This window comes from Cyanistes caeruleus, chromosome 8 (genome assembly GCF_971803275.1).
Source record: "Cyanistes caeruleus chromosome 8, bCyaCae1.hap1.1, whole genome shotgun sequence".
NCBI lineage: Eukaryota > Metazoa > Chordata > Aves > Passeriformes > Paridae > Cyanistes > Cyanistes caeruleus.
The window spans coordinates 37,570,701-37,598,151 of record NC_141708.1 but is presented as its reverse complement, the minus strand read 5'-3'; the positions used below and the strand labels follow the sequence as shown (position 1 = coordinate 37,598,151).

Below are 27,451 nucleotides of genomic sequence, written 5' to 3'. Positions count from 1 at the left end.
AAACTTGATCAAGGAAAACCTAACTGTATATAAATACATGGAACTACCAAAAAATATTCAAAGAAAATAGACCAGCAAAACACTCAGCTCTGGAAAGCCTCACAGCTGCTGGAATCTGACACTCCCTGAGCCAGAGTGGCGTAAAGAATTGAGCCATTTTCTTATTCTGCCTAACAGAATATCCAACGTAATGGGATGGGGATTGCCTTGTTACCTGTGCTGGTTTTGGCTGGGGTAGGGTTCATTTTCTCCCCAGCGGCTGGAATGGGGCTGTGTTTTTGGTTTGTGCTGTGCTCTTGTGCTCCACAAACCTGTCCTACCTGGCTTTCCAAGCCCCTCTGGAAAAAATGTTTCAAAAAATCTGGAATCACTCTGGAATGAGTGTTTCCTCTATATAAAAAGAGCTTCAGCAATCCCTTTTTTTGCCATTGAGGAAATGAGTATCAGTGGGTGAAAGTGAAAAAAACCCCAAGTTTATTGACAAAGGGCCCATACAGCTGGGAAAAAACAGAATAAATGGTAGATATTGAATCACCAGAACTAGAACCTACTCCCCCCCACACACTCACAGTAGAACAAAAAAAAAACCCCAAAAAACAACAAAACAACAAAATGCAAGAGGAAGAAACAATTTGGCTGGTGACATGCAGTGGGGAACAAAATGGCACTGGCTTTTGTCTCAGGGAAGGGAAAAGTTCACTCAGCAGCTCAGATAAAACTGCTGGGAACCTGCTGAACTTCTGCCGTTTGTCTCCTCCTCACAGCAGATGAAGCTGGTGGATTTTGGTGCCCTGTCTCTTGTTGGTTCAGCTTTTCCTGAGGTCTGGGGCCAGGCAGAGTGGTTCTCATGGCTCCCCACAGCTCCCAGCCAACTGTCTCCCAGCAATTGTCTGTACTCAGACCAAAACCAAGCCAAACAGTTCAAGAAAAAACAAGAGCCACCAAAGGATTGGTGCTGCAGTCTCTCCAGGTCGGGGAAAGGGGAAAAGGAAACTCATTCCTTAAGCTGACAAAAAACCCAAGCTAGCTAAGCAACAGAGTAGCCACTGATCTGCACTGCACTGAGCACACCCAGGAGCCCCCAAGGCTCCCACCCCTAATCTGGACCCACCTCAAAGCTACAGCAGCCATTTCTGGACATAAAGCAGATGATTAGGGAATAGAGTATCATCATAAAATCACCTCAAGACAACGGGGAGGTTTTCACGTGTTTGAAGCACACAGTCCTGTTGGAGTCACGCAAGGAACAATCAGGGAAAGGGATTCTCCGCTTCAAGTACAGAAAGCACAAAAATGTAAGAGCCCAGCCCTCCTTTAGAACAAATAAACAGCCTACAAACTCCAAGGAATGCTTTTCCAGCATTGTTGCCTACCCACTGCCCCCTTGGCATCATTTTTTCAGAATGATACAACACAACAGGAAGTAACCAGATACATTTTTTTTCCCTCTGCAATCCTGTGAACTCCTCTTTTTGTGCCCATCGTCAAAGGCAACAGGAGTTTCACGTTAAGAAACCTCTCAGAGCTACAAATTCAATCCCCTGGGAGGAAGTTCAGCACTTATCAACATCTTCCTCCTTTTTTATTAGAAATGAAGGCATGATCCTGAAGTAAGACAAAACATTTTGGCAACTGTCGGCTCTTGGGAAGACATCACCAATATTTTTTTCATGAAAATAAGTGTACAGCCCATAGCAGTGCTGTTATTTAAGTCTGTTAACACCCTTGGAGTGATATCTTGCAATTATTTCACCCCAGCCCCCAAAAGCTACTGCTTTCAGGTAATTTGGAATATAAGGAGTTACCAAAATTTTCATGTAGTCGATGTATTCTGCTTTAGAGAAAAAATAAATAGGATTTTAGTTGTTTTCTTGTACTATGCCAATCTCTGGCCCTGAAAGAGAGCAGTCTTTTTTACAGCCTTTTAGTAATTTTCTTTCTTAAAAATAACTGCAATACACACAAACACCTGCAGCCACATAAGATCTGTGATATTTTAATAACATTTGCTAATCATTTTCGTGTCCTTTGTAACTCCTTTGAAGCTTAGTTTCTTACAACTGCATCCTAATGCGCATCTTCTTTTAATATCACTGTTTTCAAAATGTCAAATTAATTCTTTAACAATCTCATTGACACCCAAAAGCTTTTGAGCTTCCATCAGATAAAACGAATCTCTCTTAGCCCAGCGTCACTCTCCAAATGTTATTAACTTTGCTCTGTGCTTTGTGCAGACACCTGAAATAGTACATGCAATTAAGAGCCTTTTGATCTTCAAAGGCTGACGTGCAGGGGCTGAAACGATCCCTGGGTGCCAGTCACAGGGACATCTGCTCTTGGATTAATTTTCCTAACCCCAGACAATTTCCACTGATTTCACAATATATCCTGCATGAAATATGTCTGGACTTTATACCAAATAGATGAAAGAAGACAGTAAAGCTACTTTGTCTCTCCTGACTGGTTTAAAAATCTTCTGTAGTGTATTTTTAAACTAATATTTGATCTAATGTTTTAAATAATCAGATATATTTAGAAGTCCAAGTTCATGACAATTAATACAAGGTCCAACAGCCAATAAATACTGAATTTTCCAAACGAAAGCCCCCTGTTCCAGGTGCTCTTATTGTTCCTTTAGAAAATACTCATTAAAGGCTGTGTGGCCACATGTTTCAGGGTGGCAAAATTTGGGATTTTTTGGCTCCAAAAGTTTGAACTTTTGCTTGAACAGATAAAGCAGAGTTGTGATGTACTGAGACCATCCCAAGTTGATCAGAGACGGGATGGTGGAAAATCCAGAATTTTCTGAATTGGGTTTGAAAACCGAGTGATCCCACATGCTGTGGCCTCAAATCTGTGGGGTTTAGCAGGACTGGGACAAAATTCCTTTGTCATTCACAACTTACCCAATTGCCTTACTGCCAACCTCTTCTGAATGTGTGGTTTAAATCCCATATCCAATGATCAAATATCCTGAGGCACAATAGTCTTCCTAAATTAAAAGAATGTTCAATATCCGAAGGCCTTTTATAGCTGTGAGCTCTACATTGAGTGTGGACAATACAAACGAGGGCAGATCAACAACAGTTCTAATGAATAAAAAATATTCTAATTTATAATTTCACCGTTTGCTTATCATGGGAAACACATGGAAAATTATTGCCCTGAATGAATCTAGAGTGAAATTCAAAATTAGAGCTTCACTCATCAGAGGAACATATTTCTGGAAAAATCTCTGAAGAGCAACAACTGGTTAAAAGCACAATGCACCACTCAGCTGGAGCTTGATTTCCTGCAAGGAAATGCATAGTGGGATTTCTTGGAGTGAAGGCAGGTGGAGGAAGGAATGAGGAAATTCCTAGTCCTCACAGTCTCTTTGAAGGGAAGAACCCCATAATGGGTAAGAAATATTCAAGTACTTCTGAAAACTTTAAGTACTTCTAGAGCCCTGCCAAGGGAGTGGACATCTCCATCACAAAATGAAGACTTCATTCCAGTGGGAGAAAAAAAGAATCATTGGGAAGATAAAGTCTGTGAAGGATGAAGAACACCACAGTAGTTGAAAGAGAAGGAAAAGGAGTATAAAGCTATCCTAATTCCATTTAAAAGCACAATATAGAATTTTGTATAGCCTTAAAAACTCCTGATAATTCACAAACAGTCAAAGAAGAAACACACTTCATATGTCAGCTATAGATAACTCATACTGTGCTGCTTCGCTGCTGCTTCCCTGGTTATTGTATTGCTCTTCCAAGCCTCCCAAAGTCCTTGCCTCATAAACCACAGAGATAATTCCTATATATTATCCCCATCATCATCTACTTACAGACCTTTATGATCCACGCTCGTTTTCCCACTTGTCTGGATTGATAAGACATGAATTTTGCCACAGGACCACAGCCCAGGCTGGCTCAGCCCTTGGTCTCAGTGGGGATCTTTAGGTACAACCTGAATTCATAAAAATAACCACAGGACCCAGAGGAACTTCCAAATCAGTAAAAAAATTCTATTTATTCCCTCCTGTGGATGTGGTACTAAACCCACAGACGTTTGTAGACAAAGCAGACCTTAGAAATGCTCTAAATCTCTTAATTTTTCTCTTCTTTCAGAAAACAAACCAAATTACTATCTTCCATTTTTTTTTCTTGTAAGTCCCATTACAGAGGGCTGTGTTCTCTTACTTTTCCTTCCACATATAACCACCTACTTCCATACCTATGGAAGCATTCCAGCTGCAAAGAAACATCTCCTGAAGAATTGTGAAAAATTACAGCAGGAGATTTTTTTTCTCCTGTTTCCCTTATGCTTCTATTTAAAAAAAAAAAAAAAACGAAACCAAAAACCAAACAAAAAACCATAAAACCCCCAAACCCAATATTTGATCCAATTTCTTGATTTCCAGATGGATAAGCTGGTCTTGGTTCACAAAGCTGGGAATTACTATTAACTGATAATAGAAATGAATAGACCAAAACTATTTTTAAAATGTCATGTCAAAGTTTGGTTTTGGTTTTAAAAGCTAGATTTGATTAAGTAATCAAATACCTTTTTATCTTCATATTATCCAAAGGAAATTTGAGAACATTTAGTATTAGCATCTACTAATGAAAAGAAATGTAAAGTCCTAGTTTTCATTTCAGAATTGGCCTGCATGTTTAAAATAGATTGGATAATGTTCCAAAGATGTGAAACATTGGACTGGGGAATAAATCATACTTTGTGAGTTGAAGCAAAAACTTTTCAAAACCATTTTGGGGAAGTAACTTCTGCATTTAACTGGAGACGGGAAGATTTTAGCAGAATTTTTCCTACTGTTTGTAAAGAAATACTGTGATCCTGTGTCCTTTAGGCAGCCTTAGAAAAATTAAAAAAAAAATCAAACCTTTTCCTTTGGAATATCTCTTCCGTTTTGCTGTGCATGGGATCTTGCTGAGTCATCACTCAGGCACACACATCCCCTGGAGGCACAAACCCTGCAGGGGCTGTGGCTCATCCTGCATCTGCTCCCAGAGGGGAGGGGAAAGGACATCCTGGCTGAGAGCTTTATCCAGCCTTTCTTCCCTTTGGAAAAAGTCCTTTGCAGGTACCCCACAGGATTGGAACTCTGTGCTGAGAAAGAAAAGTTACACAGGACTGGGGGGCAGATCCCAGACACCATGTTTAGCAGATCACAAAATCCCAAACTCATTTGGATTGGAAGGAACCTTAAAGCCCATCCCATCCCACCCCCTGCCATGGGAGGGACACCTTCCACTATCCCAGGCTGCTCCAAGCCCCAAAGTCCAACCTGGCCTTGGGCACTTCCAGGGATCCAGGGGCAGCCACAGCTGCTCTGGGCACCCTGTGCCAGGGCCTGCCCACCCTCCCAGGGAACAATTCCTTCCCAATATCCCATCTATCCCTGCCCTCTGGCACTGGGAAGCCATTCCCTCTTTTCCAGTCATTCCCACCCCTGTCCAAAGTCCATTTCCACCTGTCCTGCTTTTCTTACTCCTGTCATTTTCCTGCTCATGAGAAGCTCCAATTCTTTTCCTGTTCTCCCCTGTTAATTTCTCCTGCCTGTAGCAGAAAATATTCAGCTTCTTGATTTTCATGGACAGCTGGTTCATAGCCAGGACTTCTTGCCAGGTTTAAAAAAAGAGAGGAATTTTTATCTCAGTGATATTTGTTTTCTTGATGGTGACTCAGAGGAACAGTCCCTGCTTAGGCCTCTTTCTTTCACACATTTGATGATTCCTCTAAATCAGTGTAATAGGAAATCAAGAGACTCCCTTCCTCACCTTGCTGCACATTGAACTACAGTTTTAAATATCTGTGTAAGCAGTGTGAATCTATATTTTATGAAACACTGACATTAGTGGGAATATTTGTATTTCTGAAGGTAAAAATCCAGTTTTGCACAATCAAAGTCCTCAGTCTCTTCAGCATCAACTGTTTAAAGAGGAACGAAAGCTATCCAGACAATAATTCGTATGGAATGGAAGTAATTTCTATTGAAGCTGTATATTGTTTTAATCTGATAGAATTTTTAGAGATTATTAATGTTCCTCACTCTTTTCTAAGCTTACATTAGGGACAGTCCCGGATATAGCAGGAGGATGTACCTGAATTGAAAATACTGATTTCTTCTTTCATGCTTTTAACAGGCATTTATTATCTTAACACTATAACTAAGTGGAGGGAGCAGGGTTTGAAGGGTAAGGTTTTTTGGTTTTCTGCATTCCCTAACGTTTCCAGGTATTCCAAAAACATGGAAGCACATTTTCCCTCCACTGACAGGGGCAGTGGCTCAGTGACTGCCTCACTTACGGAAGCTAAAGCTGATTTAATCAATACACTCTTATTCCTTTGTGAGCTCTGGGCCTGCATGATTTGACTTGACAAGTTCTTTATCATTTTTTTGTGATTTTACATCCCCTTCAGGATGCAGTTCCGCAATTCCATGTGGGAATTGTCAGGTAGCATCTGGTGAAGGGAAGCTGACAAGTGTATTCTGTCAAGTTTAGTAAATTAACATGTGAAGAAGTCAGGCTTTGGAATGGGTGATAGCATCTACAGGAGGGTTTTCTGCCTTCAAGAGCCAGAAAAGAAGCCAAGCCTGTCTCTGGCACAGCATCTGGCTTCAGGTGACAGATTTTTCATTTTCTATACTTTTTTTTATTTGTTGTGCTCAAAAACTGATGAAATCAAAGGGAATGTCTGGGCTGTCCCAGCCATTATAGAAAAACAGTGAATTTTATTATTGTGCTAAAAAAATGCAAATTGGTCTGTGAAAAATTCCTATTTTGGTGCTAATTTATTTGATATCACATGTTAAATTCTCATGTTCTGGGTAATCTGAGGAAGATTTTCAATAGAGTGTCTTATACAACAAAAATCCTGCCTGTGTTTACATTTTAAGGATTTTTGTGGCCCTCTCAGGACTATCTGCACACCGAAGCCAATAAAAATCATGTTGCTGCTGGAGCTTGACCTCCTTTTACATCAGAGTACCTTGTGAAGAGCAACTTTATGTCCTTCCCTGACAGAGATTTTAAATAGATGCATAAAAACACCTCCAAAACTCTATTTTGAGGTCCAGGAGTTGGAAATGCTTTCAATTTGTAGTCATGAGACTGAGAAAAGTATTCACCGAGATTGATTTGGGGTGGGAATTTCTGGCTGGCTGTTTTTTTTCCACAAAACATTAAATCCAAACTATTCCATGTTGTGGGAGAAACAGACTGGATGTAACATCATGCTGCTCATAACCAGGGCACTTTTAGCCTGTTTAATGCATTAAGTCTATTAAAGGCAAGTTCTGTGAGGGCAGTGTTTGAGCTCTCCATGGGATTCTGTACTCCAGCCTGGTTTTAAATGTGTTCAGTGCATTACATGGTGTTTTAAGAACGTGAAAAAGGCATTAAAATCTGAAATCACCATGCAAATGGAAAACACAAGGGTAAAGTTCTGGTTTTTACCCTTTGCATGTATGCTCGAGGTGAGTCCTATCACCTCTTGGTGCTGTGGGGAGACAGAAGTGAACATTCTCCTCTGTGAATGCATTTTGCATTTACCTGGAGGGATCAGAGCTTGTTTTTCCCTTCCTTTCCCTGGCATTAGGCAGGCTCAGTTGGCATTGATGCGGTTTGCCAGTTCCACAATAGTCTTTGTAGTCCTGGCCCATGTCACAGGTCTGAGCAATGACATCACAACTGAACCTACCCTTGGTACACATATTTAAGGAGCTGGGTATTAGCCCACCCAGGTAAGATGAGTTCACTCATTAAGCAGAGAATTGTCAGCCTGAATCTGAGCTTCTGTTCCTCATGTTTTAACAAAAGCGTTGATTTCAATGATTTTCAAATAATTTCTTTGTGGAGTCTTTTCAGCTTTACAAATACTGCATGGCTCTCAGATTAACTTGAGGTGCTGTCAGAGCTTGTCAAATGCAACCCTGAATAATTGCAAACCAAGTTGATGTGTCTTTATCAACCCCTTCCAGTGCAATGCACAGGAAAATGGTGCTGGCAAAAGGCACTTTTGCTGATATTTGGCAGAGATTTGGAACGGTTCAGTGTGCTATCAGAGACAAGCTTGCTTGGCCATCTGATGTGTGGAAGAAGCCCACTGACAGTTGCATAAACTGTCAGAGGCCTGTCAGAAGTGAAAATGTGTGTTACCACCAGGGCAGCAGGAGATCCAATTTCTGTATTTACTGCCTGCATAAGGAAAGGGCACAGGGTAGAAATACATCCAAAAAGGTGTTTTCTTGCTGGTCTTAAGAATTTAAAAATATTTAAGAGCCAGGGCCTGTGTGATCTCTGCTTGCCCTTCTAAAGCAGACATTGACCTTCTAATGCCATAACACCAAGAAAGTTCCTTGCACATCTTAGGAGGAATGATTTTCCTGTTTGCTTTGTTTCTTATTATAGCTAAGAAGATATCCTTACCTCCTCTTTCCAGTCCTTTCAAGTGTTCCCTCCTAGTCCAGATTTTGGAATGAATATACATAATTTTGCTTTCAGCAGGTGAATGCACAGTCAGGGGGAAGGGAAGGGAAGATGGCTGATCACCTCTTGTGATGAGAATCACAACTGAAATGGGCACAGTGCACTGACAGCTGTGAGTTAAACCAGAGAGTGTGGTTTTAGCTTAGGAAAGGTGATTTGGTCTTCATTTCCAGCTTGGATGTTCACATTGTACAGAACACACATAACTGACACTTATTTTTTGTTAAATTTCTCTAATTCAGAATGATCAGCCATAGCCCAGGTTTGTAGCTGACCTAAGAACAATTTAGTATGAACTCAACAATTCAAGAGCTCTCTTAAGCTTAACAAGGGCAATTGGGAATCTTCAGTCACCCAAGATGATTTGTAAAGTAGTGCTTGGAATTGATGAGTAAAATAGTGCTTGGAATATTCCTCTGATGAGTTCTTATAACCTGGATCACTTAAGGTGTGCACTCCACTTATTGATAGAAGCACTGCACAGCAGAGCTGAAGAGACAGGAGCAAAGCGTGCACCTTCAAAAGATGGTTGTATTAAATCAAATTACTGCTTTAAAAAGGATGCCTGTATCCATCAGGGGGGTTTTCCATCTCACTGTTACTATGGGTGCTGACCTGTTCCAACACAGAGCCACTACTCAGCCCTTGAGGCACAGCTGAAGTGTTTAGGGATGTATTTTCTGTATTATAGCACACTCAGAAAGAGCAGAAAGTGTAAATTTGTGAAGCAAACTATTTGGTTGGAGCAGAAAACCTCGTAATTCCATGTCCTGTTCCTCCATGCTTATGTCCTTTTAACTCATGTTGTTTTCGCTGCATGTTTTTAATGTGGAATCAAACATAGAATCCTGGAATTATTTAGGTTGGAAGATCCCTCCCAGCCCATGGAGTCCAAGCTGTGCCTGATCCCCACCTTGTCCCCAGCCCAGAGCACTGAGTGCCACGTCCAGCCCTTCCCTGGACACCTCCAGGCATGGGGACTCCAAAGCTCCCTGGGCAGCCCCTGCCAAGGCCTGAGCTCCCTTGCCATGGAGAAATTCCTCCTGGTGTCCAAGCTGAGCCTCCCCTGGCACAGCTTGAGGCCGTTTCCCCTTGTCCTGTCCCTGTTCCCTGGCAGCAAAGCCCGAGCCCCCCTGGCTGTCCCCTCCTGTCAGGGAGTTGTGCAGAGCCAGAAGGTTCCCCTGAGCCTCCTTTGCTCCAGGCTGAGCCCCTTCCCCAGCTCCCTCAGCTGCTCATCTTAGAACTGACTGTCTAAAACATATCCTACATTCCATAATATGGAACTCCCTTCCTGCTTTACATAAGGTCCTTTGAGATTACAGCAATTGTGCTTGTGCAGGTCTCATTTTTGTTATGTAGGCCAGGTATAAGTTGATGTAAATGTATAAAAAATAAGACCTAGTAAGTCTGCATATTTTATGGGCCTGCCAGCATCAACAGATCAAACCAGTGTAAGCAGATTTCTTACTTTGGTTTTTGTGACTGTAAAAGGTTTAAATAAATCTTCATCTTCCAGCATCTGGCAGCAGCACTCCCTGATCATGTGATAACTACTTTTCATTCATTTTCTGTGGCCTGCTAAAGGTCAGTAATGTATCAGGTGTTGCCAGGACTTTGTCATTGCACAGGATCAGTCAGATGTTCCTTTGGACTGAGCTCACCACTGTCAAGTTCTCCAGGAGCTCCTCTGGGTTCAGGGAGATGAGGCAGGAGGTGCTGTGTGGTTTGGGAGGAGTGTGGGTAGAATTGGCTCTTCCCATAACTGCTGTGAGTGAGGCTTTGGACAGGGCAGTGCTTGGTCAGCAGCACTGGCTGGGTGGGGTTTGCTGTTGTTATGCCCAGGTTCCTCATTTGATGTTATTTGGGGTTATTTTGGGGTGTATGATGTAAAGCCTCAGACAATTCTCAGATATTCTGTTAATATGGGCACAGGTTTCTCACATTTAATGACTGTGCATGGAACCTAGACATGAGATGATCAGAGCTGGAAGGAAAGGCTGGGACAGTTGGGATTGTTCAGACTGGAGAGGAGAAGCTTCAGGATGACCTCACTGTGGCCTTCCAGGACCTGAAGGAGTTACAGAAAACATGGAGAGAGTTTCCAAGGGATGGAGGACAAGGGTGAATGGCTTCCCACTGCCAGGGGGCAGGGATAGATGGGATATTGGGCAGGAATTGTTCCCTGGGAGGGTGGGCAGGCCCTGGCACAGGGTGCCCAGAGAAGCTGTGGCTGCCTCTGGATCCCTGGAGGTGCCCAAGGCCAAGTTGGACATTGGGGCTTGGAGCACCCTGGGATACTGGGAAGTATCCCTGCCCATGGCAGGGGGTGAAAGAAGAACTTTAAATTTGTTCCCTTCCAGCTGAAACCATTCTGTGATTTTGTAAAGAGTTGTTCTATCCATTTAAATTTGAATTACTGACATTAAAGCAAAAATTATTTTCCTCCTATTTGGAAGTGACGTGACGGTGTCCTCTGGTGGCCTGACAGCTGGAGCTCTGCTGCATCTGCTGCTTGCTCTTTTTTTTTTCACTTTTCCATTTTAATTAGAAGGAATCGTGGTATAATTGCAAACAAAAGGACTGGACTTTAATCACCAGCAGGAATTTATGGAATAATGATATTAGTTAGTGTGTGTATATATCTTCTTCAGTAGCCTAATGACTGATTTGAGGGGCACGGACAAATTTCTTTGGGACATTTCATACATATGTGTGTGTGTGTATATATATAGATATATATATATATAGATATATATATATTATACACTTGTGGTACACCTGCACAGGGGAATCTTCAAGGAAATCCCTGAGATTGAAGCCAGGAATTTACTGACAAACTTATTACATAATAGAGCATTAAAAGATCAAGGTAAAACCTTCTGGCACTAATAATTTATTAAGTGGAGTGGACATATATTATTTTTCCCCTTTATTTGTCTGTGTAAACAGAACTTCCAGCCTGAGTCTGCTCTCCAAGAGCCCTTGACCTGTAATGCTCAGTTTAAGGTCCCAAAATTTAATGCATTTTAGCCCAAGCATGGCTTCATCTCTCAAGATCAAGGAATACGAACTGATTCCCTGCATGAGGGTATAAATGTCTGCTTCCCAAAATAAATGCTAGTTGAAATATTAATAGCAGAATTCAGTTAATCCAGAAACCAAGGAAGACAGAAAGACAGCTTTAAAGCTCCTTGTGATGCAGATTTTGAGCCTTTCACTTTGCCAAGTGCTTTTCATTCAAACTCTGAGGGAAAAGGTTTGCAGGGTTTTTGTTTGCCTTGAGACTGTGTTTTTGGAAGCTAAAACACCGAAGAAAAAGTTCAGCAGGTGCTCCAGATGTTTGAGGTTTCTGTAAATCCGAATGGGTCCTAAATAAACATGCAACAAAATGGTGGGTGAATTCCCATGGAATCCCAGAATGGTTTGGGTTGGAAAGGACCTTAAAAATCATCCAGTTCCACCCCCCTGCCATGGGCAGGGACACCTTCTACTGTCCCAGGCTGCTCCAAGCCCCAGTGTCCAACCTGGCCTTGGACACTTCACTTTTAACCCCCTGAATGCTGAGTTGTTTTTCAACTTACAAGGAAAACCTCCAAGCTGAAGTGTTGGAATTGAGGAAACTCTTGTAGTTTTTGTCTAGGATATGTTCTAGCCCTGGCAGTTGTCAATAACTGCCTAAATCCTGTAATTTTTTCCTGTATATTTTCAAAAATGGACAGAGAAATGGTTTTCACACAGAGAAATTATTTGAGGGCCTGACTCCCATTTCTACCTTAGAAAATGTTGCCTTGAATTTTTTGTTCCAAAGTGAAATTTTTGAGGAATATTTTGTTAGTGAAGGCATTTTCGATCTGAGCAGCTTGATCCAGACCTGGGTGAGTGCAGTTTAGTCTGGGTATTTCAACAGCTTTACTTTTCTGTCCAAAACCAGAAAATATCTGCTACAAAAATGTTGCTTACAAACACAGCCTGATTTGTGAGCCTTTTGAAGATGCATTTACTTGGCTTAGGAAATTAGCTGGGGTGGCACAAAGTAGTTTAAAGCCATAATTAACAAAACAAATCAGACACTCTGGTGGTTCTTAACTTTCTTCTAAATAATTAACACACTTTACCTGTGGTTAGAAAGATCACATCTGGATCCATGTTCCCTATTTGGCCATTTAAAAGATAGTGAAAATGCTGGAATGTGATGCCAAGTATCAGGAAGCTGAGAATCTTCATGGAATTTTGTTTGTCTCTCAATCTCATCCTTCAAAGGTCATGTTCAGGTAGTGATTCTTCTACCATTTCCTCCTTGATTTTTGTTGTTAGCTCATCCTTTCACTTTTGCAAAAATAGGGAGTTAAACTTTCGTAGAAACACTGATTTCTCCACACTAATTTACCCCTTTCTCTTCTTGCATCACATCATTTTGTTCTCAGCAGTTCCACGATCCTCTATCATTTCTGTTGGATTTCTATTCAGTATCTTGGTTGTGAGTATCCAAATGTGGAGAAAAGACCTGTGAGGATTTCCCCAGGTGTGGTCCCACCTCCTAGCTCTGAGACATGGGGCAGGTGACAGAGGACAGGATCCCTGTGCCTTGTGTGCCATCTGCTCCTTCCTTTGCCACCTGGATAAACAACTTCCCACCTGCTCTGTGCCACCAGTGCCATACAAAACAAGGGGGTGGGAGACCAAGCCGTGCTGTCTGAGGGAGTAATTAGGATTTATTTCAAGGGAAGACATCCTGATATCATAATTACAGGGAAAACACAGCAGCATGGATGGATTGGAATCAAAGAAATGGTTAATCAAAGTAATAGACTTCCTGAATTCCAGAATAAAAGCAACATAGTTCAGGTAACAGATTATGGATATGTAATGATCAGGGAATAATCAGAATCCCAGAAGGGTTTGGGTTGGAAGGGACCTTAAAGCTCATCCAGGGACACCTTCCACTATCCCAGGCTGCTCCAAGCTCCAGTGTCCAACCTGGACACTTCCAGGGATCCAGGGGCAGCCACAGCTGCTCTGGGCACCCTGTGCCAGGGGCTGCCCACCCTCCCAGGGAACAATTCCTTCCCAATATCCCGTCTCTCCCTGCCATCTGGCACTGGGAAACCATTTTCCCTTGTCCCTCCATCCCCTGGAAACAGTCTGTCTCCATCATGTGATGCTTGATTTACTGAAAATTCGTCTGGGAAAGTTTTCTGGATCCCAGCACTAATAATGGGAGAATTTTTGCATTTCCTGTGTAAACCCTCCTAAACAGCAGGTAATATTTGTTTATTACTGTGAAGTGGTTCAAAACACAGCCTGCAGGTAACAAGATGAAAATTAATTTGGTGAATAATACTACATTATTGCAGACCCTCCAAAGTTAATCATGGTTAGCAAAGACCCTAAACATTCATGCTGTCACCTGACTAATGGGTTTTCAACATTAAGGTCTCTGAGTGGACAATTTTCTCTCTATTAGGGAAAACCTTCTAAAGTTTCAGTCCTGCAAGTGTCAGTTTGGGGTTTTTTTTTTTAGTATTTATCTCCCCTGTTTTGGCCGTGTTATTCATTGCTGCTGCTTTTCAAAGAAATGTAGCATTGCTTTTTCATGGAAAATGTACCATTAAATTGCAGATGTCATGGATGAGAGTACTGTAACGACAAGAAAAGAGATTTGACATGCAAATATGTCAGGATCTAATTCCATTCTTGCTGAAGTCAATGGGAATTGTAAAATTGACTTCAGTTTTACCCAAAAATGGGGATGGGAGCAAACACATGATGCTGAGGTTAAAAACCTTTCTGTTTAATCAGAGCTGTTTAATTCTTGTTGTCCTGGACCTACTCAGACCTGCAAAGCAGCACTGCTTAAAAGTGCCTGGGTTTAATTATTTGTTTAATGATGTTAATGCAGCCTTGCAGAGGAGTCTGTTGAAAGGCAGAGAGGTCTGGTCCTTACAAGCTCTGAGTGCTCTCCACTGCCCCAGTAATTACATGGACAACATCAAGCTGGGAATGGGGCTCCCAGACCTTTCTTTGGCTACTTGGGACCTTTGATCAGTTCCTAGAGGAGCAGACCATGGGGATGGATCAGTGGCTTCCTGATTCAGGTGTATTCTGATAATCCTTTTGACTCACGGCTCTGTAAAGCAAAGTCGTGACATCTTTTTTATGATTGATTTCTTTTTCCTTGATGCCTTGTTTTCCAGCAAGTGCTTGGATCACTACACAGAGTGGGAAGACAGAAGGGTTTCTCTCCTGTGTTGTACTTTGATTCATTTTAAAATGTACTGGTTTCATCTAAGTATGTACAAGTTGGAACATTCTGGACACAAAATGTCCTGGTCAGTAAAAGGGTGCTATAAAAGCTTAAGAAGCAGCAACAATTAAACAAATGTGTTTTCCATTGGAAAGTGGAGGGTTTTAGGGAAGCTGTGTGCAAGTTTAGCACAGTGTTGGGATTGTAGATCTTGGTGATGGTGCAAAATATTTTCCCTCATGGAGGGCCCTGGGGTGCAGTGAGGGGAGGAGGATTTGGGGGTAAATCCTCTTCTACCATTCAAGGCCTTGCATGTGAAAAGCAGTGACATTGCTCTTTCACAGCTGCAGTTATGGAAGCTTTTCATTGCTGAAATCCTCACTTGGACACACCTGCAGTGACAGTCCTAAACCTGCAGTGTGTTTACAGCCAAGAAACTCAAGCACTTCCCTTAAAGCACTGAGTGAAGGTGCAGCCCTCCTTTGGAAGATCTGAGATTTATACTCTGCCTCTGCTTTCAACCTCCTTTGCTCCTTAACAGTCCTTTCATCAAACTTAACAGCCCCATATATCCTCCACTTCCCTGGGAAGACACAGAGGCTCTGGAAACTCTGTTCTTAAGGATGTCTGCACTGGCAGGAACTCGCAGCTCCCTTGGAATTATATTTGTAAGATACATGACGTGGTTACATTTCTCTAACTTTTGTCTGTAATTCCATTAAGTAAGAACCATATTTTAATTTGCTTTCAGAAATTATTTAAGTATAGGGTTTTTTCAGCTCCTCAGAAAATGATTGAGGAGGAGGGAGGAATATTAATATGGGGTTAGCTACAAGCTTAAAAATTATATTAATATAGGGTTAGCTACAAGCTTAAGTCAATGATTGTTGAGTTACACCTTTACCAGACCTTGCTTCAAATGATTTTGGTACATTACAGTTGCCTGAGGGGGAAATAAATAAGATTGCCTTCATAAAATCTTTATGGACACTTGAAATTATCCCCAAAGTGTATTTGTGTATTGCGCAGTGTTTGCTAAAACAGATAAAATTTTCAGATTCAGATTTTTGCCATGAAATGTTAAAATACACTCTTGAAAGAATAGAGAAAGAAACTTTTGATGGGATCTCAAACAGCATTTTTGAATGTCACTAATGATCAAGAACATGATAACACTGAGTTTTTCATTTTGACATTATGAGAATTTCTCTCGGTTTTTTTTTACACCAAAGTGAAAAGAGATTTGACTGAGCCTTGAAAAGTGTCACATGTAATTCAGTGATATTTTTGTACTTGTCCCTTCAAATGGCTTCCCTCCTTTGTTCGTGTCTGAATAAGGGAGGCACATCTGCAACAGGTTGCCTGTGAGAGGGAACAGCCTCTGTTTGCTCTCCTCAGCCCCATGAGGTGTCTGTGGATTAAGGGTTAGCTCTGTGGCTCTTCTCCAGTGAGTTTTTTCAATACAATTAATTCAATTCTTCCCCCAAGAAGTCACTCACAAAAGTTCATTCTCGTCTAATTTTTGGTTGTTGCTGACAATAATAAATGCTTTGGGGGAGAGTGAAGAAATATATAGAAACTTATAGCAAACCAACAGGAAGGATTTTTTTTAACACTATGAGCAGAAGCAGAACCCTCCACAGCACTTGATTTCCTATCAAAACACCTCTGTGACACAAGTGAGGAGCTCTGGCTCCCTGATATTACCTGGGCAGGTAATCAGGGCATCACCTTGGTGTTCTTAGGAGCATCTTCACTCCAATGAACTGTGACAGATCCCTGGCTCAGCTGGTCTTTTCTTCACTGTATTCTCAGATCCTTCCAACATTTCTTGAGCTCCATTCCCTTTTCTGCAGTAGAAACAAGTAAGTAGAAATACTTTGTGGTGATTTTTTCTTTCTTTTTTTCCCCCCTTATTTTGCTGTGGTAACAATTACGGCTGTTTATGGTTTTTCTTTTCTCTTTTAATTTTTTTTTTTTTTTTGCTTGAATATTTCTGAGATTTAGTTTCCATTTTTCTCCTCCCCATAAAACCTTTCAGTGCCTCTACACAGGAAAATGGGAATTGTGAGGGGATGCCTAAACACAAAGGGCCTCCCAGAATCCCAGAATGGTTTGAACTGGAAGGACCTCAAAATCCATCCAGTGCCACCCCTTGCCATGGGCAGGGGACACCTTCCACTATCCCAGGTGGCTCCAAGTCCCATCCATCCTGGCTTTGAGCACTTCCAGGGATCCAGGGGCAGCCACAGCTGCTCTGGGCACCCTGTGCCAGGGCCTGCCCACCCTCCCAGGGAAGAATTTTTTCCAGACTCACCCAGATTTCCCCTCTGGCTGTAAGAAGCCATTCCCTTTTTCCTGTCACTCCATTCCTTGTGAACAGTTCTCTCCATCAGTCAGCCCCTTCAGGTATGAAAGGCCACAATTTGGTCGCCCCAAAGCTTCTTTTCTCTCAGCTGAACAAACATGAATGTTTACAATTAAGGCTGTTTACTAAGAAGCCCACACCAGTTTTTATATAAAGCACAGGAAATCATTCCCACCAAGTAGGGCAGGTCTGGAAGACGTTGTGGGCTGCTGGCCATGGTAGAACTGCACATGCAGGGATGTTTCCCAATATGCTGCTCACAGAAAAAAATCAGCCTAATTACTTTCCAAAACACAGTCAAGGATGTTTGAAGCATCTACTGGTTTGACATCCATGACGAATTTTGAAAGACAGGATTGCAGATAATGTCAAGAAAAAAAAACAAACCCATGTATTAATTTTTCTCTGCACATCTCTCCATGTGGGGTGCAGCCTTCCCCAGAGTCCTGTCACTGATCTTTAATTAATGTAGAAAGTCTGATGACTCCCTTGGTGGTGTATCCATGGCTGTGGATGGCTCCAGGGAAGAGCTCACCTGGGAGAGGTTGTGCTCTCTCAGTGCTGGCCCTGTTATCACTGACAACACAACACCTGTGAGGCTGTTTTACCTCTTCTCACTTTCTTGTCCACACAAGTCTTTAAAGCCTATGAGGATTTTGGGTTGTTTTATGTCTTGCTGTGGTTTTTTTAGGCACTGTTATTATAAAAAAAAAAAAAGTATGATATTAAGACATCCTTTTTAGTACAAAAGCCACAGGTCTAGAGGAAGCCACAAAGATGCTCTGAGGGTTGGAGCACTGTCCTACAAAGTCAAGGAGTCCTGGGCAAACTCAGATGGAGAAGAGAAAGATGGGGGAGGCTGCAGAGATTCTTTCAGTGCCTGAAGGAGGCCTGGAGGGACAGGGACTATTTTTATAGGCACACAGTGACAGGTCAAGGGGAAATGGTTTTGGCAGAGCGCAGGGTTGGATGGGATATTGGGAAGCAATTGTTCCCTGGGAGGGTGGGCAGGCCCTGGCACAGGGTGCCCAGAGCAGCTGTGGCTGCCCCTGGATCCCTGGAAGTGCCCAAGGCCAGGTTGGACTTTGAGGCTTGGAGCAGCCTGGGATAGTGGGAGGTGTCCCTGCCCATGGCAGGGGTGGCACTGAATGGGCTTTAAGATCCCTTCCAATCCAAAACTATTTGGGGTTTCTATATTTTGAATAAAAGTTATGTTTCCGTTGACCAAGAGGTTGCTGTTGGACTGGCAGAGTAAAGTACTCTAAAGAAAATACAGGTAGGAGTTTTCACAACAATATCACTTGTAAGTGAATTAGTGTGTGTTCACCAAGACACTGTGACAATAGAATTGAATTCCACCCTTAATAATTCTTGAGCAAAATTAGCTTCATTTTATACTTTTTGCATGTACCTAACATCTTAGATGTGGTCCTTGTGATTTGAGTTTTGGACTTGATGGTCTTAGAGAACTTTTCCAACCTTAAGGTTTCTATTTTGCAATTTGGAGGTGCTTTGGTTTTACTGTGGTTTGTTTGCATGTTTGTTTTGACACGGTGGGGCAGCCAGAGCTTTTCTGGGCAAGGCCTGTGCCACACCCTCACCACCCCCCACAGGGAACATTTCATCTTAATTTCCAATGTAACCCTACTCCTTGTCAGTTTTAGGCCATTCTTCCCTGTCCTGTCACTCCATTCCTTGTAAATAGTCTCTCTCCATCTTTGTATCCCTCCCCCTGTCCCCACAGTGCTGCCTTTGGAGCTGGATAAGGCTCAAAAATTCCCATTGCTTTACTCACATTTGGCTGATGGACAGGGACAGAGAGCTCTGGAGGGGCTGGTGGTGGCCTGTCCTGGTGGCAGCAGGAGCCTGTTCCTTCTGCCCCTGGGGCTGAGAATGATCTTGTTTGGCCCCAGGGTTACCCAGATTCATCAAGCTGAGCTGGTTTCAGCTTTTACCTTTTCCTGCAGGTCTCAGCTGTGTTTCCTTACAGGAGGGGTGCTCAGGCATTGGGAGGGCTGCCTACGGAGGTGGTGGAGTCACCATCTGCACATGGCATTTCATGCCATGATCTGTGTGACAAGGTGGTGTTGGGTGTCAGGCCGGACTTGATGATCTCGAAGCTGATTCTGTGGCTCTGTAGCAGCACTTGTATATGGCCAGTCCTGTGGGATCAGAGCCTGATGGATCTCAGGACAGTCCCTGTGCCACTTCCAGGAGCGTTGTCAAAAGCACAAGTCACCCAGTGAGGGAAAACCTCATCATTTCTACCAACCTCTTCCCAAATTCCTACTATTGCAGAAAGTGCAGCATTCCTTTAGGCAGTGATATTGATGTTCAGGGAACTGTGCTCCCTCCAAAAGTTCCCAGTGTGTGTGTTTTGTGTGCCTGACCTTTCAGCAATGGCAAATAGAGCAACACTTTTTTTTTATAAAACACATTTGTCTTCCAGTCCTTGACCTGGGCTCAGTAAATGAAAATGTACCAGAACTGAATCCCCGTAGGATCAGGAGAGGGGTAGTGCAAGCGAAAGGGAAAATAAAGAAACATGTACTGGCACTTGTGCTAAAGAACAGCAGAGCAGAAGCCACTTTGTGGCTGTAAAAATCACACTTCTTATCAATTATTCCTTATCCCTGGTGAGCAGAGGGTGCTGCCCACCCCACTGTGAGACATCACACTTCCCTGAGTGTTTCCAACTTTGGATATTCAAGTGTCCTAGGAACAATTTCTGCGTCATTTCTTTTGCTAGGAGCCTTCCTAAGGTTGTTTCCTTTGCAGAAAGGGAGTAATAATCCTTCTTTCCCTTTCCTTCATGAGAAACCTCCTGTGGTAACAGCTTTAACGAGAGCTCATAAAAAGCTCCCTTTCTTTCAGTGATTCCCTCCAGGAATCTTCTATCGATTATTCTGTAGACAAAAGAGGGAACTAAAGAGTTGCCATGCAAGGGAACTGTACAGCATGAGGCCACTAAAGGGAGATCCTGACTGCAGTTTTACTGGGCTGGGAGTGGGGCTTGGTTTTTTAGCTACTTCAAGTCAGGGAGTGCTGTTGATAAATTCAGGGGTACCCATGAAAAAATAGAAAATCAGCTGCTAATCTGAAACCCAGTGATTATTTCATTTCTGATATTGATGTTGCTTAAAATTGAGTGATTCAATAACAAAATGTTTTTTTTTTCTGGAGTATAATTTGTTAAACACTGTCAGTGTTTGATAAAATCGTGTTGGTTTTGCTGGAAAGAATAGTCCAGTGTTTCTGACAGAGAGGAATCTTTTCTGTGCAGGACACTGTTCAGCTGAGGAGTCTGGGAAAAGAACAGGAATATCTGAGATCCTTAGATGAGCCTGTTTGCTTTCCTGCTTCAAAATAGGCACTGGCTGGTTAAAATTCAGTGAAAGAAGAAAGGCTATTCAAAACTTTGGGGTCCTTGTCAGCTACTGACCATTTGCCATCCTTTTTTGCTTGGTTCTCTGTGAAATACATGCATTTATTAGCACCTTTGCTTTTGGAAAGCTGCAATCTCTGTAACACAAACAGTTTGCACCTTGGAGGTTGTCACACCCACTTTAGGACTGAGGGAGTAGTTCAGGATGCATCCAGCCTCTTTCCCTGCCAGGACAAGAAAAAATAATCTCATTTCTTTCATCTTAAGTCTTGTGAAGAAATAAAAACACTTGGCTGTTAGGGAATTTTGAGTCTCCATCTGAGGGACATCTTAATTTTGACTGTTACCCTTTGAGTAACTAATTCTTAAAGGTTCTGATTTAAAAAAAGAACATATATGTATTTTCCAAAGTTTTTAATGCACAGCAAAACAGACCAGGTGACCCCATGAAACCCACCCACGGCCAAACTAAAGGAGGAGTTTTCCTGTATGTGCTTTAAATCCTCTTCCACTCCCTTTTGCTTTCCTGAGCAGAATTTGCTTTATAGTCATAAAGACATTATCGCATTGGAGGTGGCTTCCCTGACAAAGGACTGGGAGTTATGCCTTTGAACCCCTTCAAGGAAAACAGAGAACTGATCCCTTCTTTCACTTTGTGGCTGGGAGCTCTGATATTCTGACTGAACTCTGATATTCTGGTATCTCAGGAGCAGCTCTGTCTTAGGAGAAAACATCAAACTCATGTTCTCTTCCTGGAGAGTGTGACTTGTGCTTCATAGCAAACCATCTAAAGGAGCATTGATCATCTCAAAGACACACAGGAGTCTCAGTTTTTGCTTTTCCAGGATGCCTGTGTGAGTGTTGAGCTGTTTGTGTGCCCAGGCAGGGGAAGTGATAGAGCTGTGGGCAGGAGGAGTCAGGAATCAAATCATGTCCGTATGAAATACAGGTGTGAGCTCTGCCTGGCTCTGAAAGGGGAATTCAGGTTTCCTCCCTCCTTCCACTGCTGCTGGGCACCTGAGCCTTAATAGGGTGGTTTACAAGTGTTCTACAAGCAGAAGCATTTCCATTCTTTGCTCCTGGCAAGTTGCAGTGTTTTGCAATTGGGGACATTTCTGGACAAGGCCTTCAGGTGACTTTAAATGTCCCTGACTGGGGAGAATGAGCATTTTATCAGGCATAACTAAGGCTGGCTCACTTTTACAATGGGCAGTCAAGGGGGAAATCAGGACTGCCTGAAGCCTCCCTTGCAGGGTTAAGCACAGAATGTGGATTATCTTGTTTTTTCATTTAGCTCAGCTTTGACTCTTGTGGCCTTCGAGTGTACCTGAATACTTCAATGAACTCATATTTGATCTTTTTGTTGTAGAAGAAAACATTTGTAAGCACAAGCACTTCAGGTATTTTATGCTATTCCTAAATTTAATCACAGGTGTCCTGAGGGTATTTAGTGATCTCCTTGAAAATAGGAAAGGTGTAATTTGGAGTCTCTGTTGAGAATGAAACGAACCATGGAGTACAACTCTGAAGAAACAGCGATGTCTCCTGTTTTCAGGGCGTGGAGATGCTGTAATAGGTCCTTCAATGCAGCAGTGACTGCAGGAGATTGCTGGCACTTCATTCTCTGGACAGGCTTCTCTGGAAAATTAATGGAGGAGTAGAAGGGCTGTTTGCACGACTTGTTCCATTCCAGGCAATTTTTCTTTGGGTTGGTTTAGTGTCAGGCTTTAGCAGCTTTGGTAAAGGCTGTGTTTAGTTGTATATTGATAATCTGCTCTATGAAAACACCTTCCCTGGCCTTAATCTTTCTCGTGGCATCAGGACCCTGCATTCCAGCTGCACAATACCTGTATTTCCCCAAGATGAACCTTTGACAACACTATCCCAGCTTCTGATTTGCTTGGCTTCAAAATGGAGAGGGGCTTTTAAAAGAGTCCTGAGTAGTGAATTGTGCCTGGTGTCCTGCAGCTGGATGTATCCATTTAAAGCTCTTTAAGGTGAATTCGCACAGGAGAGGCAGTATGAAGTGCATTTGTGACCACAGAATCCCCAGAATGTTTTGGGTTGGAAGGGACCTGAAAGCCCATCCCATTACAGCTCCTGCCAGGGGTCGAATCCCCTGGATTCATGGGTAGCCAGTCAAGCTTTGCATTAGTTGTTTTTGTCTACATGTTTGTTTAGGATAAATCAGTCACAAAATATTTTCCCCAAACAAGCCCAAGTGGGACTTGGTGCACTGGCAGCTTTCCATCCACATTATACTTATGATCTGAAAGCAGGGCTGAAAACAGGTGTTAAATTGACCCTGCCTGTAAAAACACCTGCACATTATTCTGTTCAAGTGGCCAAACAGTGCTGATGCTACAGATCCCAGCATCGACCACACCAGCAGCTGGCATTAAGAGCACACTCCCTGCATCCCATATTTGAAAGTTCAGCAGGTCATTATGGAAATTTGAGATGGTGAAGCTGAGTCACCTTTAAAAGAAGGATCTGTATAATTCCAACTATGGTCCAAACAGTAATGACTGCAGCTTCAGAATTAGGTGGTTAGTATTTCATATTAGCTCAACTTGTTTATGGCTATTCTGTTACTAAGACAGCATTGCTTAAAATTAATTCTGTGAATACATTTTAAAAATTAGACTTGGGGAGTATTGAAGTAAAAATTCTCACCCTGACAACCTTAGAAGTTTGCTGGATGTTGGTGTCTCATGGCCTCTCTGCACAGGCAGTGCTGTATGCTCACTCCCTGAGGTGCTTCCACTATCACGATGTAGGAACACCCAGCCTAAAACCATGGCTAATACTAAAGCGAGCTAAATTAATTTAATTTCTTCCTTTTATTTGAAAAATCAGGAGAGTCCAGAGTCACAGCTTGCTCTCAAGATAGCATTATATCCACCCAGTGGATTCACAAGGGAATTCCAGGTGTTTTGATATATTTGTGTGGTTCTCTGACAAAATCAGAGTAGGAAAAAATGAAAATTTGATTATTTTAATTGTCTGCTTTTAGAAGGGGTTCTCACTGTCAGCAGAACTGAGAGACCACAGGGAGATTCCATTATTTGAATTACAGGAGTCAGTTTATCAGCAAACCAGTCAGCTCTTGATAAAATATATCTTTCATGTTAATATTTCACAAACCATTGCTTTTACACCCACTAATTTATATTAGGAGTTTGTAAGACTGAGATTTGAAGCAATAGTAATTTTTTTTACAAATAGCATTCAAAGAAAACGTTATCCCTGGAGGCTCCAAAAGCTGCAGAATGGCTGAGTGCCTCAGTCCTCACTGCCAAGAGTAGAACACAATTATTCACATTTTGTTCAGTAACTGGAAAATTCTGGAAGTGACCGCTTGGATGGGTGGAGGTGACATGAATATGTGGAGTTTCTCTCACCTGATGGTTTTTAGTCCTTTAAGAAGCTGGTGATACTTTGATTGATGTTGCATTCTTGAAGTGGAAAAAAATAGCAGAAAACAAGACTTTTTCATGATTTTGCCTTCTGTTAGGTTATTTCTTATGGGGCAGTGGCTCAGCCAGAGCTTTACTGGCGTCTCTGATACCATCTCTGCTTCTTTCCTCATCAAGTCATCAACCTTTACTTCAGCCTCCTCTTTATGTATCTTCTTTTACTAATAGCTTGAGTCACAAAAAGAAAAAGAAGAGAGATTCTGGCAGCTTTAGCCCTGTTGAACACGTCTTGTTCTTACTTTTGGAGAAAGATGGCCTTGGTGGGAGGAAAAAAGCAGCAAAGCAAAGAGTCTTCCAGTGGTACTGCTACCTTGACTTGTGACTCTGATTGCAGCTTGTCCAAACTCTGGTGTTGTGCAGTCAAGAGTTAAATCATATCCAAACTCAAAATTCAGGTGGAGAGTGCAGGCACAGCTCCTCCAGAGGAAAACCCTGCATAGGTGTTTGGAGGTGTAACACACAACTGGGGCTTTGTTCAGTGCAAGGAGAAAGATGCACAGCAAGTGTGATGTAGAAGAAATAAGGCAGGGTTTAGCATGATAAAAGGCAATTGGAGTCATGTTGGAAGTGATTAGAATTTCATGAATAAGATGGTGTGCTGCAAAAAATGGTAAATAAGTGAAATCTCCAAATGTAAACTGCTGTGCAAACGTGGAGAGGCAGCTGTTGTTCCAGATGCCTCAAACAGCTTAACAGGGAACGGCTTTTCACCACCTGATCATTGCTATTGTTTGCAGAGCTCTCATGTAGAACCAAGAGCACTGAATCCAAAGCCAGGATGCTCTGGGAACAGGTGATTGGCTTTTCAGATGAGCACGACCCAAGGAGCAGAGCACTAATTAGAGAATCCAACGAGTTTTCCACGGAAACCTTCAGAAAGAATTCTGAAACTCTTCAGGGAACAGCCAGGTTTAGAGCGCCCCTTTGTGGGACTGATTGAAGGAGCCTGGTGAGAGCTGGAGATCTTGAGACGACAGGAATTAGACTCCAAGCCTTTGGGAAGCACAACTAGAAGGAGCTTTTTGGGTTCGCACCTTCCAGTGAGGTCGCTGTACCCCTGGGCACTGCCATCTTTTGAGAGGACTCTGCCTGTGTCAGATTGAAACTAATCAGGAGAACAAATGTGGATTTAAGGCTGAAAGCAAAATTGTATAAAAGGAAAAGCCAAAGGAAGTAAAAAGACCTTGTTAACCCTAGTGGGAGACAGAAGAGATCACTTCTGGTTTCTTTTTTAAGGTGTTTGCTTGGATCTGCTTCCAAGGTTTTGGTTACTTGAGGTCATCCCAGCAGGGAAAGGCTGGATTACTGCTGGTAGCTTCTATAATCCAGTGCAGAGATGGGTAAAAACGTAATTTAGCTGTAGTATCATTTTTAATTTCCTTGTAAGATTTGTTTTTCTTTTAAATGCTTTCAGTTCCAGCTCTGCTGTAGGATTGACACCCCACATTCCTGCTCTGCTTGCCAGCCCCATACCCAGGTTTGCCTTGCAGAAATGCTTGTAAAGCAACTCCTGGAGAAAAAATGTTTTAGAGCAAATGTTTTACTAGAATATTCTAAACATATCATTATGACAGGTGAACTCTAGGAAAACTAGGATGGAAGGGAAATAATACTGTCATTAATTGAAGAAGAACATAAACCTTAATTTTTCTTGTTAAACAATCTCAGTGTTTCAAAGTTTCTCCCACACACGTTAATAAAGTGGGAGAATGACAATGAGTGTTACAATAGCACAGTCATTAAGTTTTAAAATTGTGGTTTATTTCATTTTAGAGGGCTGAAACCAAGGAGAAAAACTCCAGGTTTCTGTCAGGTAATAGCTTCAGTGAAGGAGAAGCTGCATTTGGCACAGCATGTTTTCTTTCTTTTCTTTTCCTCATAAAGAGGAGATGAAAACATTTTGAACTATCATCTTCAAAAATGAACAAAAGTAGACTTCAAATTATTGAAGGAGATTTATTATTACAGATCCTAATCAGCAAGCATCTCACATAAGATTAATCACATTACACTTGTTTATGGTTAACAAGTGCAGTAATTGAGTTTTAATTTAAATGGTGAAATTGAGATTTCAGATAGGCAAGTTTGGGAGACTGAGGTTAACACTAATTTTTGTGTGAATGCAGTCAGGAATTGACTGAGAAGTTTCATTTCTGTATTTTGATATTTCATCAATGATTGGAAAAGTCTATAAACACTCCATTTGCATTTCATTTTTTATGCAATAAAGATGCCAAAGTTTGGATGAGTTTTTGAGTAACGTGGTCTACTGGAGGTCCTTCAAGGCACCATTGTGGCTGATAAAACAGGAATTGTGGTGTCCCATCCTAAGGCTTAAGTGCCGTGTGTCATCTGTGTTATTTTTTCATGGAATTTCTTTTACATTTCCACTAATTTGAGTTGTTCAAACCCTGTGCTGTGTCTGTGAGTTGATGCCTTTCTTTTGGGGCAGGAAACTCTACCCAGGTTCGTTTCTCCCCTCTTCTTTCATTTCCTCTGGGAAATTTGGTTCTGCTTGGCATGGGGGTTCCTAAAATTTCTGATATCAAGTATTTGCCCTTAAGCCTTATATTTCCTGTATTTATAGTTGGATCATTATTGATTTGCTTCCTTTTTTCTATTTTGCTGCATTGAGAGCATTATATGGAGCAAATCTCCTTGACACAGTGTGTCTATACTTAAACACTGCTTGAATTAAAAGGATACACTGGAAAGAGCAAATTCTTTTGAACAAAATTCTCTAAAGCTACTACTCCCAAATCCCAGCCTTTGGTAGTTCATGTCTGGAACTCCTCAGCTCCTATTAGAACAGAGAAAGCAAAGCAGAAAGATGGGAAGTCATGAACAAAGTACTCCCATCCTAGGGTCTTTTTTGTTTTCAGTTTGGTTTGCTCTGCTTTCATCTAAAAATAGAAGTGTCTTCCTTTTCTGTGGACTGCATTCACAGCAGTCAAGGACAGGAGTGAATTCAGATTTGTGCTGAAGGGATGAAATCAAGCTGGATGTGGAAGGCACAAGAGTTTCTTTAGGTCACAGATGAAAATCTGTTTCTAACTTGCAGTCTAAGGAGACAAAGGGCAGTATCCAGGCATCTGCAAGGACAGACACCCCAAAAGCCTGGTCAGTGCAAGGAAAATCTACAGGAAATTGAAGAAGAAATTTATCAGTGGTATTTTTTGGGTGTTGGGTTACACTGATATCCAAAGCAAAAGAAAGAGAAGGAGATTTCAGCCCTGTGCTTTCAGAGAGAGAAATAGGAGCAGCTCAGGATTCAGGAGTGGATGGAGGTAAATGTGAGTGGAAGTGTCCCAAACACAGCATAGTTCACAGGCACTTTTGTCCATGCGTGCATCTGCTGTATTTCAGAAAGAATGTCCTCACATGAGGAATTATTGATAGAAATGTTTGGAGAGGACTCTTCCTCAGGAACTGGGGTGATTGGGCAAGGAACAGTGGAGACATACTGAAAGAGGGAAAATTAAG

The 27,451-nt window shown here is 42.0% G+C and overlaps 1 protein-coding gene and 1 long non-coding RNA gene across 3 annotated transcripts in view; one reads left to right on the top strand and one right to left on the bottom strand.

Annotated features, from left to right (window-relative positions):
* PCDH15 (protocadherin related 15) overlaps positions 1 to 27,451 on the top strand; it is a 532,955-nt gene that overhangs the window by 65,543 nt on the left and 439,961 nt on the right. The gene's annotated exons all lie outside the window — the stretch shown is intronic.
* LOC147652025 (uncharacterized) lies at positions 15,380 to 17,635 on the bottom strand. Its single transcript, XR_015289919.1, has 4 exons — positions 17,492 to 17,635; positions 17,280 to 17,357; positions 17,054 to 17,192; positions 15,380 to 16,586 (listed from the first exon to the last, which is right to left on the bottom strand). It is a non-coding gene; the product is annotated as an uncharacterized LOC147652025 (long non-coding RNA).